This window comes from Mesoplodon densirostris, chromosome 5 (genome assembly GCF_025265405.1).
Source record: "Mesoplodon densirostris isolate mMesDen1 chromosome 5, mMesDen1 primary haplotype, whole genome shotgun sequence".
NCBI lineage: Eukaryota > Metazoa > Chordata > Mammalia > Artiodactyla > Ziphiidae > Mesoplodon > Mesoplodon densirostris.
Window position 1 is genome coordinate 49,040,604 of NC_082665.1, and position 16,166 is coordinate 49,056,769.

Here is a 16,166-nt window from a genome sequence, read left to right on the forward strand (position 1 = left end):
GGAAGAGAGAAGTTTGTTTACTGATTCATGTAATAAAGATAATGTCTCCCTCTGGGGCAAAGGGAACACATGCTCATTGTCTATTATCAAAGATTCAAGTTCCCTAAGCTTGGGTTTCCTTTCTTGTAATACAACCTGTGGCATGTTTGTAGGTATCACTTGTACTTCTTGGTGTGGCCCTGTGGAAACTGGGGCTCCTAGAATGAGCACAGATGCTGATATTCAGGCTACAACTATTGCTGGGAGTAAATAACTGTCCTTTGTCTTTGACCCAGCATCCTTGTGTCTCCTGCCAGCATCCGTGAAGTGTGCGGGTTGGCTTGCACATACGGTAAAATCCCAACCCTTCACAATTCTTGACTTTAGCATTGACCCACTCCATAATATTTTGTTAGGTAATCTTTGGTATAGTGCCATTACCTACATTCAAGTTCACAGTAAGAATCAGCCACGAAACTATAGTGCATAGTTAAGAGTGCTGCCGACATTGCTTATTAAATCATATAGTACCCTCTTTAGAAAAGCTCTGGGGGAAAACCTCTGTTCTTTATGTCCAAAAAAATGTAATTTTTTTTTCTGATCAGCTGCATTTATTTTGTGACATTGTTCTCTTTTTGTGTAGACCGTTAGAAAACCAGAGCCAAATGTGTCCCCCACCCATATTAAGTACATATAGGTCTTTGCAGTGCACACGTTTTGACATCATCCCTGGCTTTTTTTTTAACCCCACCCTTTTTTCTTGCTTATTTTACTTAAAGTCGTTATGTGGTTTTGTAAGTTGCTTTCATTTTTTTCTGGAACAAGGTGAAGTAATAAACAAACTCCCCACACTGGAGTTATGTCAAAAATATGTGTCAAAATAGGTGAAGTGGGAATCTGGGAACGTGCTCTCTGCTTTCCTTTTCTACACAACAGTAAACCCTGATGGAATTCTGGTACAATGATTGTAGAGCATACTTTCTTTATTTATATTTTCTCCTTGGGAAAGTGAGCAAAAGGCAGGAGGATGCCCAGAACACTACTTGTACTTTTCCGTCATTTTATGTTTGGCTTTTAAAGTGTTGAACATTAATTCCATTATTTGAAATGAGACTTCCACTAAAACTCATCAGTCTTTCAAATCTTGCATGTAAACTCTGTGCAGTCATTTTACCCATCCGTTCACACTTTTGAGTCTCTCATACGTAATGCCCTATGCTAAGAGATTTTTAAAGGCTTATAGATCTACAACTAATAAAATGCAAAGATATGCTGTGGGTTTCTAGGGGATGCTAATAAAAATAATTTTTATTATGACTCATATTTGAAACTGGAAACCCAGTGTCCCATGTTTTCAGCCCAAACATTGTTTCTGTAATTACCATACTGAATGAGACTCATGATCCAATTGGAGGAGAATCCTGCTCCAGTGGGGGTACATTTGACGAGAGCACGAAGTTCTTTTCCACAATGCTTTTGTGGCACAGGGAAGTACAGCCCTTTAAATGCCTAAGTGATGTTTGCAGATCATTCTTCAGTCTGTCTAAAGCTCGACTAGATATTTGGCTTCATAGCTTTGAAGGAATTAGCAACTTGTATTTATAAAAAACTGTAAAGAATTTTTTCTTTTTACTAAGCTGGAAACAGGCCTCTTTAAGACCTAAGTTGTACATCTCTGAGCTCTGAAGTTTGCCTTCCTTATTTTGTCTGAATTCTGCTTTCTTTGTGGAAGTGCTGAGTACTGAGCTGAGCTTGTGCAGGTGAAGGAAATATCTCCCACCTAGGATTTAGATGCTATAAAAATTGAGGGAGTCAAGTGCTGAGTGGGGAATACAAATTAGTAAACCAGAGAAGGGACTCTGAAAAGGAGGATGTGCCAGAGGAGGGTCCCTAAAGTAGAGTACAGCATCAGGGAGTTCAAGAGCATGAGAAACATAAGGAGGCAGCAGAAGGTAGGGCAAGTAGCATGGTGATCCTGGGAACATACCCTAGAGAGGAATTGTGCCAGCAGGCTGACTTTTATACTTCATTGCATGTGGTATATGAGAGGCCTGATGTGTACTAAAGCCTGGGATGAGACAGCCATGATCATGGCCTCCTAAACAACAGAGTCTAGATCTTTTTAATTTATTGTTTAATGGAAGTGCTACTTCTCTGGACACTTCCCAACTTTGTTACATTGTTTTTAGGTGTGACAACCAGGTTACAAGCAGAGTTAATTAAATTCTTTAAAGATATTGCAAAACTGAGGTTGAGAATTACATTGTGGAATAATGTCTCTATGAGAGGATGAACAGAAATAAGGAAATGGAAAAAAAGGACCCCTCTGAAGACAATGTGAGGCCATATCTCCCCCCAGGATATGCATTTGTGGGTCCTTTGGGCCATAGCTACCACTGAAATAAAGTATAGAACAGTATTCCAAAGGGAAGGACACATTCTAAGTCCAATTAGAAAAATACACCCTGAAGAGGGGGACCAAGGAGGTGGAGTGCGAGGACGCGGAGCTCAACTCCCCTCACAACGCATCAAAAATACATCGACATGTGGAACAATTCTCATGGAAAACTAACTGGAAATTGGCAGAAAGACTCCTATACAACCAAAGCTGCAAGAAGGATCTCCACATAACCAGGTAGGACAGAGAAAAAGGCACTGGGTTGGGATCTGCATCCCTGGGAAGGGCCATAAGGGTGGACCCTCTCCCTAGGGAGCAAGTAGGCCTAGGCTGAATCTAGGAATCCCTGTCCTGGGGTCCTGCATGGAGGAAACAGGCCCACTTACCTGCTGGGAAATCCACTGAGAAAGATAAAAGGACTGGAGAAGCCTAGACTCTAGTCTCAAGGAGTGTGTGTGTACTGTTTTGCTGACAATCAGGACAGAGGCCTCGCCACACTTCCCAATCCAAAGGGACAAACATACTGGCCCCAATCACTGCATGCCACAGCCTGGCATGAGATCTGGGCAGGGACTCAGTGTAACTGTGCAGAGACAGACAGGGGTGCCTGGGGTGTGATCTGGGCAGAGCCATAGAGGCCAGTGTCAGTGAGTACACTGTCAGTGCATACACTGGCAGCATCACAGGAGCATACGGTGGCTAAGCACTGATTACTGAGCAGACAGGCCCTGGGAGAGGACTCACCTAGCTACACAGAGAGCCCAGAGGGCCTGGGGTGTGGTCTAGGTGGAGGAGTGACAGCCACTGTCAGCATGTATGCAGCAGTTCATCTCCCAGTGAGAGCACCCCAGCTCCACCAACTCTACACTGCAGCTTTGGGCTAGATCTGGGGCAGACAGGTCCTGGGATAAATCTGCCACAGAGGCAGCCCAGATCTCAGGAAAGAGAGCAGCCACCTGATTTCCTGCAGCCACAATGCCCTGACCCCCAGCCCAAGCCTAGTCCCCACTACAGCCTTGAACTAGATCTTGGACGAACACAACAGAGAAAGGGAAGCAAATGTGGGCTGCTTCTGAGCAAAACCATGAACACCTGCACAGGTGGCACATAGTTTGCTGTGACTGCAAGGGCCTCACTTGTTTCAGCAATCACCTCCTTCAAGGCAAGACACACACCCAAAGGCAACAGAGCCTGATCAAGCCCAACCCTCAGGGCTTCTCCTCCAACAACTGGGAAGCAGACCCCACCCCTGACAGGATGGTGACAGCCAGGAAGACCTACCTCACATCCAGCACAGGTTCCAGATACTACAACACCAACCATACCCCTTATGAGGGGGACACTGAGAAGCACACCTTGAGGAAAGATGTGACTGGTGTCCATACCAAAACCAGCCCTCACACCAAAGACATTGGACACACGCAGTCTACACAGGGATGCTCCCACATAAAAATACCACTTCAAGACCACAGTACATAACTGTTTCTCCTAAATTCAGAGAGACAGAGAAAGTTAAGTAAAATGAAAAGTCAGAGGAATCACTCCCAATTAAAAGAACAAGAGAAATCCCTGAAAGAACAGATAATGAAAGAGAGCTCACCAGCCTACTAGACCCCAAGTTCAAAAAGGATGTAATGAAAATGTTAACTAAATTAATAAAGATTATTGATAGAAATTCAGATCACAGTAACAAGGAACTAGAAACTATAAAAATAAACCAATCAAAATAGACAATTCAATTGCTGAGATAAAAACCAATCTAGAAGCAATGAACAGCAGACTAAATGACACGGAAGAATGAATAAGTGATCTAGAAGAGAGAATAATGGAAATCACATAAGCAGAACAGCAAACAGAAAGACAAATGAAAAAAAATGAGCAACATATAAGACATATGGGATAATATAAAATGTGCCAACCTACGTATAATATGGGTTCCAGAAGAAGAGAAAGAGGAGATCAAAAATGTATTTGAAGAAATTATGGCCAAAAACTTACCAAACTTAAAGAAGGAAACAGATATCAGGTACATGAAGCACAGTGGGACCCAAACAGAATAATCCCAAACAGACCCACACTAAAACATATAATTAAAATGGCAAAAGTTAAAGAGAGGATTCTGAAGGCAGCAAGAGAAACACAAAGAGTCAGTTACAAGGGAACCCTCATAAAGCTATTAGCTGGTTTCTCTGCAGAAACTTTGCAAGCGAGAAGGGAATGGCATGATATATTCAAGGTGCTAAAAGGGAAAAACCTACAACCTAGGATATTCTACCCAGCAAGATTATCATTTAGAATAGAAGGAGAGATAAAGAATTTCTCAGACAAGCAAAAACTAAAGAATTCAGCAATAGTAAATCTAACCTAAAAGAATTACTGAAGGGTCTTCTCTAAATAGAAGAGAAGAAAGAATCTATAGGAAAGGGAAAATCACAATAGGAAAGGCAAATATATAAAAGGATTGAAAATCACTTAAATAAGCATGTACATAGATTTAAAAATAATCAAAAGTTATAAAAGTGATTATAACTATAATTAACAGTAAAAGTAAAAGGATAAGCATGAGGATGTAAAATAGGACATCAAAATCACAAAATATAGGGTAGTGGAGTAGAAAAATGTAGATCTTTTAGAATGTGTTTGAACTTGAATGACCAGTTTAAAGCAAGTAGATGCAGTTAAGGATCAACATACTTGAACTCCGTGGTAACCACAAATCAAAAATATACAATAGGTTCACAAAAAACAAAAAGAAAGGAATATACTACAAATATACTACAGAAGAAAATCATCAAACCACAAGAGGAAAAACAAAAAGAAGAAGAAATGAACAAAGAATAATGACAAAGACAACTGGAAAACAAGGATTAAAATGGCAATAAGTACATACCTATCAATAATTACTTTGTGTCAATGGAAAAAATGCTCTGATCAAAACACATAGAGTGGGAGTTTGGATAAAAAAACAAGAACGTACAAGATGCTGCCTACAAGAGACTCACTTCAGGGCAAAACACACACACAAACAGAAGATGAGGGGGTGGAAAGAAATATTTCATACAAATGGAAATGACAAGAAAGCTGGGGTAGCAATACTCATATCAGACAAAATAGACTTTAAAGCAAAGCCCATAAATAAAAACTAAGAAGGGCATTATATAATGATAAAGGGATCAATACAAGAAGAGGATATTACACTCATTAACATATATGCACCCAATATAGGAGCACCTAAATATATAAAGCAAATACTAACAGACTTAAAGGGAGAAAATGACAATAATACAGTAATAGTAGGAGACTTTAATACCCACTGACATCAATGGACAGATTTTTCCAGACAGAAAATCAACAAGGCAATGGAGGTCCTAAATGACACATCAGACCAGTTGGACTTAATTGATATTGACAGGACACTACATCCAAAAAAACTAGAATACACATTCCATTAAAGCACATATGGAAGGTTCTCTAGGATAGACCACATACTAGGTCACAAAACAACTATCAACAAATTTAAGAGAACAGAAATTATTTTAAGCATCTTTTCTGACAACAACAATATGAAACTGGAAATCAACCACAGAAAGAAAAATGAGAAAAGAACAAACACATGGAGACTAAACAACATGCTACTAAAAAACCAATGGGTCAACAATGAAATAAAAACAGAAATCAGGGATTTCCCTGGTGGCACAGTGGTTAAGAATCCACCTGCCAATGCTGGGGACAAGGGTTCAATCCCTGATCTGGGAAGGTCCCACATGCCATGGAGCAACTAAGCCCATGCACCACAACTACTGAGCCTGAGCTCTAGAGCCCAGGAGCCACAACTACTGAAGCTCATGCACCCTAGAGCCCACACGCCACAACTACTAAAGCCCGCGCACTCTGGGGACCGCATGCTGCAACTGCTGAACCCATGTGCTGCTACTGAAGCCCATGCACCTAGAGCCCGTGCTCCACAACAAGAGAAGCCACTGCAATGAGAAGCCTGTGCACCACAATGAAGAGTAGGCCCCGCTCACTGCAACTAGAGAAAGCCCAGGCACAGCAATGAAGACACAATGCAGCCAATAAATAAATAAATAAATAAAATAGTAAACATTTTTAAAATTAAAAGAAAAAACAGAAATCAGAAACTACCTCGAGACAAATGAAAATGAAAACAAAACCTTAAAAAAATCTATGAGATGCAGCAGAAGCAGTTCTAAGAGGGAAATTCAGACCTTCCTCAAGAAAGAAGAAAAATCTCAAATAAACAACCTAAACTACTACCTAAAAGAATTACAAAAAGGAAGAATGAACAGAACACAAAGTCAGCAAAAGGAAGGAAATAATAACTACCAGAGAGGAAATAAATAAAATAGAGATTAAAAAACAATAGGAAAGATCAATAAAACCAAGAGCTGGTTTTTTTGAAAAGATAAAAAATCAACAAACCTCTACTCAGGCTCACCAAAAAGAAAAGAGAGGACTCAAACAAACAAAATAAGAAATGAAAGAGGAGAAATAACAACTAATACCACAGAAATACAAAAAAAAATCATAAGGGAATACTAAGAATAGTTATATGCCAATAAATTGGACAACCTAGAAGAAATGGACAAATTTCTAGAATCATACAGCCTGCCAAAACTGAGTCAAGAAGAAACAGATAATCTGAATGGACCAATTACTAAGTGAAATAGTCTGTAATAAAAAACAAACAGGGGGGCCTCCCTGGTGGCGCAGTGGTTGGGAGTCCGCCTGCCGATGCAGGGGATACGGGTTCGTGCCCCGGTCTGGGAGGATCCCATGTGCCGCGGAGCGGCTGGGCCCGTGAGCCGTGGCCGCTGGGCCTGCGCGTCCGGAGCCTGCGCGTCCGGAGCCTGTGCTCCGCAACGGGGGAGGCCACAACAGTGAGAGGCCCGCATACCACAAAAAGAAAAAAAAAAAAAAAAAAAAAAAAAAAAAAAAAACAGGGCTTCCCTGGTGGCGCAGTGGTTGAGAGTCCGTCTGCTGATGCAGGGGACACGGGATCGTTCCCCGGTCTGGGAAGATCCCACATGACGTGGAGCGGCTGGGCCCGTGAGCCATGGCCACTGAGCCTGCACGTCCGGAGCCTGTGTTCTGCCACGGGAGAAGCCACAACAGTGAGAGGCACGTGTACAGAAAAAAAAAAAAATCAACTGTTCGAATATATACAGGTTTATTCTGGAATGTTTATTCTGTTCCATTACTCCATTCATCCTATCTTAATGCCAATAACACATTTTATTGAATGTGTTAAAATTCTTGTCTTAAAATTGAGTAGCATTAATTTGCCTGTGAAGCCATCTGCGTCTGGAGTTTTGTCTGTGGGAAGGTTTTGGGTTTTGGGTTTTTTGTTTTGTTTTGTTTGTTTTTCTAAAAATTCAATGTCTTTACACTGATGAAAAAAATAAAAGATGACCAAATAAATGGTGGAAAGACACACGGTGTTCTTGGATTGGAAGAATTAATATTGTCAAAATGACTATACTACCCAAGGCGATCTACAGAGTCAATGTAATTCCTATCAAATTACTAATGCCATTTTTCACAGATGTAGAGCAAATAATTTTAAAATTTGTATGGAAACACCCATAGACAAAGAAATCTTGAGAAAGAAAAACAGAGCTGGAAGAATCAGGTTCCCTGACTTCAGACTATACTACAAAGCTACAGTAATCAAAACAGTATGGTACTGGCACAAAAACAGAACTATAGATCAATGGAACAGGATAGAAAGCCCAGAGATAAACCCATGCACCTATGGTCAACTAATCTATGAGAAAGGTGACAAGGATATACAATGGAGAAAAGACAGTCTCTTCAGTAAGTGGTGCTGGGAAAACTGGACAGCTACATATAAAAGAATGAAATTAGAACATTCTCTAACACCATAAACAAAAATAAACTCAAAATGGTTTGAAGACTTAAATGTAACACCAGATACTATAAAACTCCCAGCAGAGAACATAGGCAGAACACTCTTTGACACAGACGACAGCAATATCTTTTTGGATCTGGCTCCTAGAGCAATGGAAATAAAAACAAAATAAACAAATGGAGCCAAATTAAACTTAAAAGCTTTTGCACAGCAAAGGGAACCATAAACAAAACAAAAAGACAACCTACAGAATGGGAGAAAATATTTGCAAATGATGCGACTGACAAGGGGTTAATATCCAAAATATAGAAGTAGCTCATACAGCTCAATATAAAAAATCAAACAACCCAATCAAAAATGGGCAGAAGATCTAAAAAGATGTTTCTCCAAAGAAGATATACAGATGGGCAAAAGGTACATGAAAAGAAGCTCAACATCACTATTAGAAAGGTGAAAATCAAAACTACAATGAGGGCCTCCCTGGTGGCGCAGTGGTTGAGAGTCCGCCTGCCGATGCAGGGGATACGGGTTCGTGCCCCGGTCTGGGAGGATCCCATATGCCGCGGAGCGGCTGGGCCCGTGAGCCATGGCCGCTGGGCCTGCGCATCCGGAGCCTGTGCTCCGCAACGGGAGAGGCCACAACAGTGAGAGGCCCGCATACCGCAAAAAAAAAAGAAAAAAAAAAAAAAAAAAAAAAACTACAATGAGATATCACCTCACACTGATCAGAATGGCCAACATCAAAAAGTCTACAAATAATAAGTGCTGGAGAGGGTGTGGAGAAAAGGGAACTCTCCTACACTGTTGGTGGGAATGTAAATTGGTACAGCCACTATGGAGAACAGTATGGGGGTCCTTAAAAAACTAAAAACAGAGTTACAATCCCACTGCTGGGCACATATCTGAAGAAAAACAGAATTCGAAAGGTACAAGAACCCTGATGCTCATAGAAGTACTATTTATAATAGCCAAGACATGGAAGCTGCCTAAGTGTCCATTGACAGATGACTGGATAAAGAAGATGTGGTATGTGCATATGTGCGTGTGTGTGTGTGTGTGTGTGTATGTGATGGAATATTACTCAGCCATAAAAAAGAATGAAATAATGCCATTTACAGCAACATGCATGGACCTAGAGATTATCATATTGAGTGAAGTAAGCCAGATGGAGAAAGACAAATACCATATGACATCACTTATATGTGGAATATAAAATAATGATACAAATGAACTTATTTACAAAACAGAAATAGACTCACAGACATAGAAAACAAACTTATGGTTACCAAAGCAGGGGTGGGGGGAGGGATAAATTAGGAGTTTGGTGTTAAAATATACACACTACTATATATAAAATAAACAACAAACAAAGACCTACTGTATAGCATAGGTAATTATACTGAATCTTGTAATTATCTATAATGGAAGAGAATATAAAAAAGAATACATGTATATATATATATAGAATATACATTATATATATATATATAAAACTGAATCACTTTGCTGTACACCTGAAACTAACACAACATCATAAATCAACTATATTTCAATAAAATTTAAAAAAATTTTAAATTTAAATGTAAAAAAAACTTCAGAAAATAAAGTGGAATATCTGTAGTTGAATGAAGATTGGCAAAATATTGGTAATGAAGCTAGATGATGGATACATGATATTTAAAATATGTGTATGTTTGAAATATTAACCTCTGTTTTGAGAATTTATTGTTTATTAAGTTTGTGCATGCCCTTGTAATGAAAAGTTGAGAAAAATATGAACAAAAAAATTACTCATGAACTTACCAAACAAAATAAATAAAGAAAATGAAAATAAAAATTCAATGTCCTTAATAGATAGATACATGGATATTCAGATTATCTATTTCTTCTTGAATAAGTTTGCTACTGTGGTCTTTTGAGAAATTTGACATTTATTTAAGTAATCAAATGTGTTAACATAAAGTTGTTTATAATATTCTCTTATTATCCTTTTAAAATCTGTAGAATCTGTAATAATTTTGCTTCTTTCATTCATGATACTAATTTTTATCTTCTCTTTCTTCTGCTCAACCAAAATTTAGACATTTTGTATTTCCACTTTCATTCAATTAAAAATATTTCTAATTCCTTTTTTGGTTTCTCCTTTGCTCATGGTTTATTTAGAAGACTGTTTCCAATATCTGGGGGATTTTCCAGGGTTCTTTCTGCCATTAATTATAATTTAATTCCATTGTGGTTGAGAAAAGTACTTTAAATGACTTAAATCCTTTTACATGTATTGAAAATTATTTTATGGCCTAGAATATGGTCTATCTTTGTGCCCTTGAAAAAATATTCTGATATTGTTGAATGGAATACTATATACATAGGATTTCTGTTGTAATTTAAGTCAGAAACTAACAGGAAAATGTTGGCCAGAATGGGACCATGAAAGTGCAACTTAGCAGCTGTCTAATTAGAATGAAGATAATGATAATGATGCAGATGAAGGTGATGTTGATAGTGATGACAGTGATGGTGATTTTGGTAAACAGCAGTTGTTTTCTGAATGTTCAACATTTTTTCTAAAACTTTCCCACCTAGTTTTTTGTAGAATAGTTGGTCTCCCTCTCATCACCACTTGCAAAACCCAATCAGAAAAAAAAAAAAAAAATCCAAATGATCGTGTTATTCCTCTAGCCTTCCCCTGGGAACACTCAACTTTTTTTTTTTTTTTTTTTTTTCGGTATGCGGGCCTCTCACTGTTGTGGCCTCCCCCGTTGCGGAGCACAGGCTCCGGACGCGCAGGCTCAGCGGCCATGGCTCACGGGCCCAGCCGCTCCGCGGCATATGGGATCCTCCCAGACCGGGGCACGAACCCGTATCCCCTGCATCGGCAGGCGGACTCTCAACCACTTGCGCCACCAGGGAGGCCCAACACTCAACTTTTTAATTATTTCCCAAACCATACATTTTCATAGTCTTATCCTCATTAACAACCATGTAAAAATTTGAAATAGAGAAAGCATAACTCAAACAACTTAAGAGACTTGCCCAAGTCAATGGTGTAGCTCAGTGGTTTACAAACTTTAGTGTGTATCATAACCTCCAGAGGGCTTAAAGCACAAAATTTCTTCTCTGATTCACTATCTTAAACTATATTTTAGAGAATTCTTTTGGTTGATAAAAAATAATGCAGGGGCTTCCCTGGTGGCGCAGTGGTTGAGAGTCCGCCTGCCGATGCAGGGGAAATGGGTTCGTGCCCCGGTCTGGGAGGATCCCACATGCCGCGGAGCGGCTGGGCCCGTGAGCCGTGGCCGCTGGGCCTGTGCATCTGGAGCCTGTGCTCCGCAACGGGAGAGGCCACAACAGTGAGAGGCCCACGTGCCGCAAAAAAAAAAAAAGAAAAAAATAATAATGCAAAGATCCCTTAGAACAGTAACACTGTGAGATAGTATATTAAGAGCTATTATACCTTAGAGTTCATGAAGACATTCAGGACTTCATGGAAGATGGAAAACAAGAAGACTGGGTTTTTAAGAGAAGTGGGAAGAAGATAGAAAGGTATGCAGGAGGTTGAAACTGGGATCATCCTAAGGACTTGAGTGGAATCCAGGCCTAGGATAATCCTTAGGGACATTATAATCTACAGAGAACCTATGTTCACATCCCCTTCTCTTTTAAATCCATCCATTCATCTAACTATCCATTCCTTGTAGCCTGTTTTTAGTTTCTTATTCTTCCTCTAGCCTCAACACAGAACTTAAAAGAACAGCAAGGAATCACCGATGCATCCCTAAGTTATTTCCAATTCCAGGCCTTCTGTGGACCAGGACAAACCTTCTAAGGTTCAGCTTTTCATGATCCCATTTGACATGGCGAAATCAGTTTCTCTGAGGCCACAGGCTACCCACTCATCACCAAGCAGGATCTCAGGCCTAGTGGAAGAAGAGACTAGAATCCTTCAGGGAATTTCTTCTCAATTACTATCCCAGACAAATGCTGAGAACATAATATTCTCCTCCACTTCTTGCTAAAGTGAAAGGGGTGCTTGCTTCAGCAGCACATATACTAAAATTGGAATGATACAGAGAAGATTAGCATGGCCCCTGCGGAAGGATGACATGCAAATTCGTGAAGCATTCCATATTTTTATGGAATATTATTCAGCCATAAAAAGAAACGAAATTGAGTTATTCGTAGTGAGGTGGATGGACATAGAGTCTGTCATACAGAGTGAAGTAAGTCAGAAAGAGAAAAACAAATACCATATGCTAACATACATATGGAATCTAAAAAGAAAAAAAAAGGTTCTGAAGAACCTAGGGGTAGGACAGGAATAAAGACGCAGACCTACTAGAGAATGGACTTGAGGAAATGGGGAGGGGGATGGGTAAGCTGGGACAAAGTGAGAGAGTAACAAGGACATATATACACTACCAAATGTAAAATCGATAGCTAGTGGGAAGCAGCTGCATAGCACAGGGAGATCAGGTCAGTGCTTTGTGACCACCTAGAGGGGTGGGAATAGGGATGGTGGGAGGGAGGGAGATGCAAGAAGGAAGAGATATGGGGATATATGTATATGTATAGCTGATTCATTTTGTTATAAAGCAGAAACTAACACAAAAAATAAAGAGAAAAGAAAACAACACAATCTGTGATATAGCTGAAAAAAAAAAAAATAAAACAAAGTAAAAGAGAATTGCCTTCCTTGAAATTATATGATTCATGGCAAACATCTGACATTAATTCCAGGAATAAGGCTCAAAATACAAAGACATGAAGAAAGCAACAGAGAGTCTGATAAAGAGTTCATGGGATGAGATGCGGCAAATTCTCACTCTATGTATCATTAGCTCTCACTGCCCGAACAGAAGATTGGTGGCCTTTGACTTGTGAAATGCCTCATTCCCAGCACCACTGCTCAGGGAAGATATTATATTGGGTCAAAGAATGCCAGTCACATGAGATGATGCTGATAGGGATCTGAATTAGTCACAGAAGACTGGAATTTCTCATTCCAGATGACCCAATTCATTTGCCAGCACAGGATGTGCTGTATCACCAGTCTAGGACCTGGAACACCATAAGCCAGACTCCAAGCATCTAGGGTCTTTTTCTGTCATCCAGATTTGTCATTCTTAGGTAAAGAGCATAACTCAATCCTATGGACATTAAAAGGATAATCAAGGAATATTATAAAACAATTCTATGCCCATAAATTTTATAACCCTGGTAAAATGGACTATTTCCTTGAAAGACACGATTTGCCAAAATTCACATAAGAAGAAATAAACAATATGAATAGGCCTGTATCTATTAATGAAATTGAATCAGTCATAAATAGCCTTCCAAAATAGAAAGCATGACACCCATATGAGTTCACTGGTGAATTTTAACAAATATTGTGTAAAGAAATTAAACCAATTCTCTACAATCTCTTTCAGAGGATAGAAGTAGAAGGAATACTTCCTAACTTATTCTATAACTCATTCTGTGATGCCAGCATTACCTTAAAACCAAAACCAGACAAATACATACAAGAAAAAAGCTACAGGCCAATCTGTCTCATGAACATAGATGCAAAATCCTCAACACAATATTGGCAAATCAAATCCAACAATGTATAAAAAGAATTATATACGATAACCATGTAGGACTTATCTCAGTGATGCAAGGCTGATTCAACATGTGAAAATCAATTAATGTAATCCATCACATCAATGGACTTTTAAAAATCACGAGTATATCAGTAAATGCAGAAAAAGCATTTGACAAAAATCCAACACCATTCATGTTATAAAATTCATAGTAAATTATGAATAGAGAATAAATTCCTCAACTTGATAAAGAATATCTACAAATGTACCCACTGATCACATCATTTTTAAAATTCATTTATTTTTATTTATTTATTTTTGGCTGTGTTGGGTCTTTGTTGCTGCACACGGGCTTTTTCTAGTTGTGGTGAGTGGGGGCTACTCTGCTGCGGTGCGCAGGCTTCTCATTGCAGTGGCTTCTCTTGCTGCAGAGCACGGGCTCTAGGCATGCGGGCTTCAGTAGTTGTGGTGCGTGGGCTCAGTAGTTGTGGCTCACAGGCTCTAGAGCACAGGCTCAGTAGATGTGGTGCACAGGCTTAGTTGCTCTGTGGCATGTGGGATCTTCCTGGACCAGGGCTCGAACCCATGTCCCCTGCATTGGCAGGCAGATTCTTAACCACTGTGCCACCAGGGAAGCCTCAAATCATTCTTTTTTTTTTTTTTTTTTTTGCGGTATGCGGGCCTCTCACTGTTGTGGCCTCTCCTGCTGCAGAGCACAGGCTCCGGACGCCCAGGCTCAGTGGCCACAGCTTACGTGCCCAGCCACTCCATGGCATGTGGGATCCTCCTGGACTGGGGCACGAACCTGTGTCCCCTGCATTGGCAGGCGGACTCTCAACCACTGCGCCACCAGGGAAGCCGTCACATCATTCTTAATGGTGAGAAACTCAAAGCTTTCCCATTGAGATCAGGTACAAGATAAAGATGTCCCCTCTCACTATTCCTTTTCAACATAGTACTAGAAGTTCTAATCAATACAATAAGATAAGAAAAGGAAGTAAAAGATATACATATTGGGAAGGAAGCATCAGACCCATCTGTCTTTGTTCACAGATGCCATGGTCACCTATGTAGAAAAACTTTAAAAATCACAAAAATATTCCTGGGGCTAATAGGCAACTCAAGTTTGCAGCATATAAAGTTAATATATAAAAGTCCACTTTCCTATACATCAGCAATGAATAAGTGGAATTTGAAATAAAAAACACAATACCATTTACATAAGCACCTCCACCAAAATAGAAATGCTTAGGTATAAATCTAACAAAATATGTATAAGATCTGTATGAGGAAAACTACAAAACTGTGATGAACAAAATCAAAGAACTAAATAAATGGAGAGAAATTCCTGTTTATAATAGGAAAACTCAACGTTGTCAAGATGTCAGTTCTTCCCAAGTTGATAGATTCAATACAACCCCCATCAAAATCCCACCAAATTATTTTATGGATGTTGACAAACTGGTTCTAAGTAGTACTGGAGAAGTAAAAGGCCCAGAATAGCCAAAACAATAATGAAGGAGAAAAACAAGGTTGGAGGAGTGGTGTTACTCAACTTTAAGACTATGAAGCTACAGTAATTAAGACGCTATGGAATTAGCAACAGGGAAGACAAGTAGATCAATGAAATAGGATAGCCCAGAAATAGACCCACACAAATATAGTAGCTGATCTTTGAGAAACAAGCAAAGGCAATACAATGAAGAAAAAATAATCTGTTCAACAAATGATGCTGGAACAAGAGTCATCTACTGGCAAAAAAGAAAAAATGAATCTAGACACACAGCCTTCAAAAAATAATTCAAAATTGATCAAAGACAAAACTGCAAAACACAAAACTATAAAACTAGAAGATAACACAGGAGAAAACCTAGCTGACTTGGGTATAGTGGTGACTTTTTAGATACAACACCAAAGGCATGATCCATAAAATGAAGAATTAATAAGCTGGACTTCATTAAAGTTAAAAATCTTCTGCTCTGTGAAATACATTGCCAAGAGAATGAAAAGACAAGTCATAGACTGGGAAAAAATATTTACAAAAGACACATCTGATAAAGGAACACTATCCAAAATATACAAAGAAATATTAAAACTCAACAATAAGAAAACAATCTGATTTAAAAAATAGGCCAAAGAGCTTAACAGACACTGACCAAAAAAGATATACAGATGGCAAATAAGCATGTGAAAAGATGGCCATAACATGTCATCAGGGAAATGCAAACTGAAACAACAAGATACCTCTATATACCTATCAGAATGGCCAAAATCCAGAACATTGACACCGTAAAATTCTGGCAAGAAGATGGAG

At 39.3% G+C, this 16,166-nt stretch overlaps 1 protein-coding gene and 1 non-coding gene across 3 annotated transcripts in view; one reads left to right on the plus strand and one right to left on the minus strand.

Moving 5' to 3' along the window:
* ABI3BP (ABI family member 3 binding protein) overlaps positions 1-16,166 on the minus strand; it is a 457,010-nt gene that overhangs the window by 261,337 nt on the left and 179,507 nt on the right. The gene's annotated exons all lie outside the window — the stretch shown is intronic.
* LOC132491506 (U6 spliceosomal RNA) lies at positions 12,297-12,403 on the plus strand. The gene has a single exon (XR_009532716.1). It is a non-coding gene; the product is annotated as a U6 spliceosomal RNA (small nuclear RNA).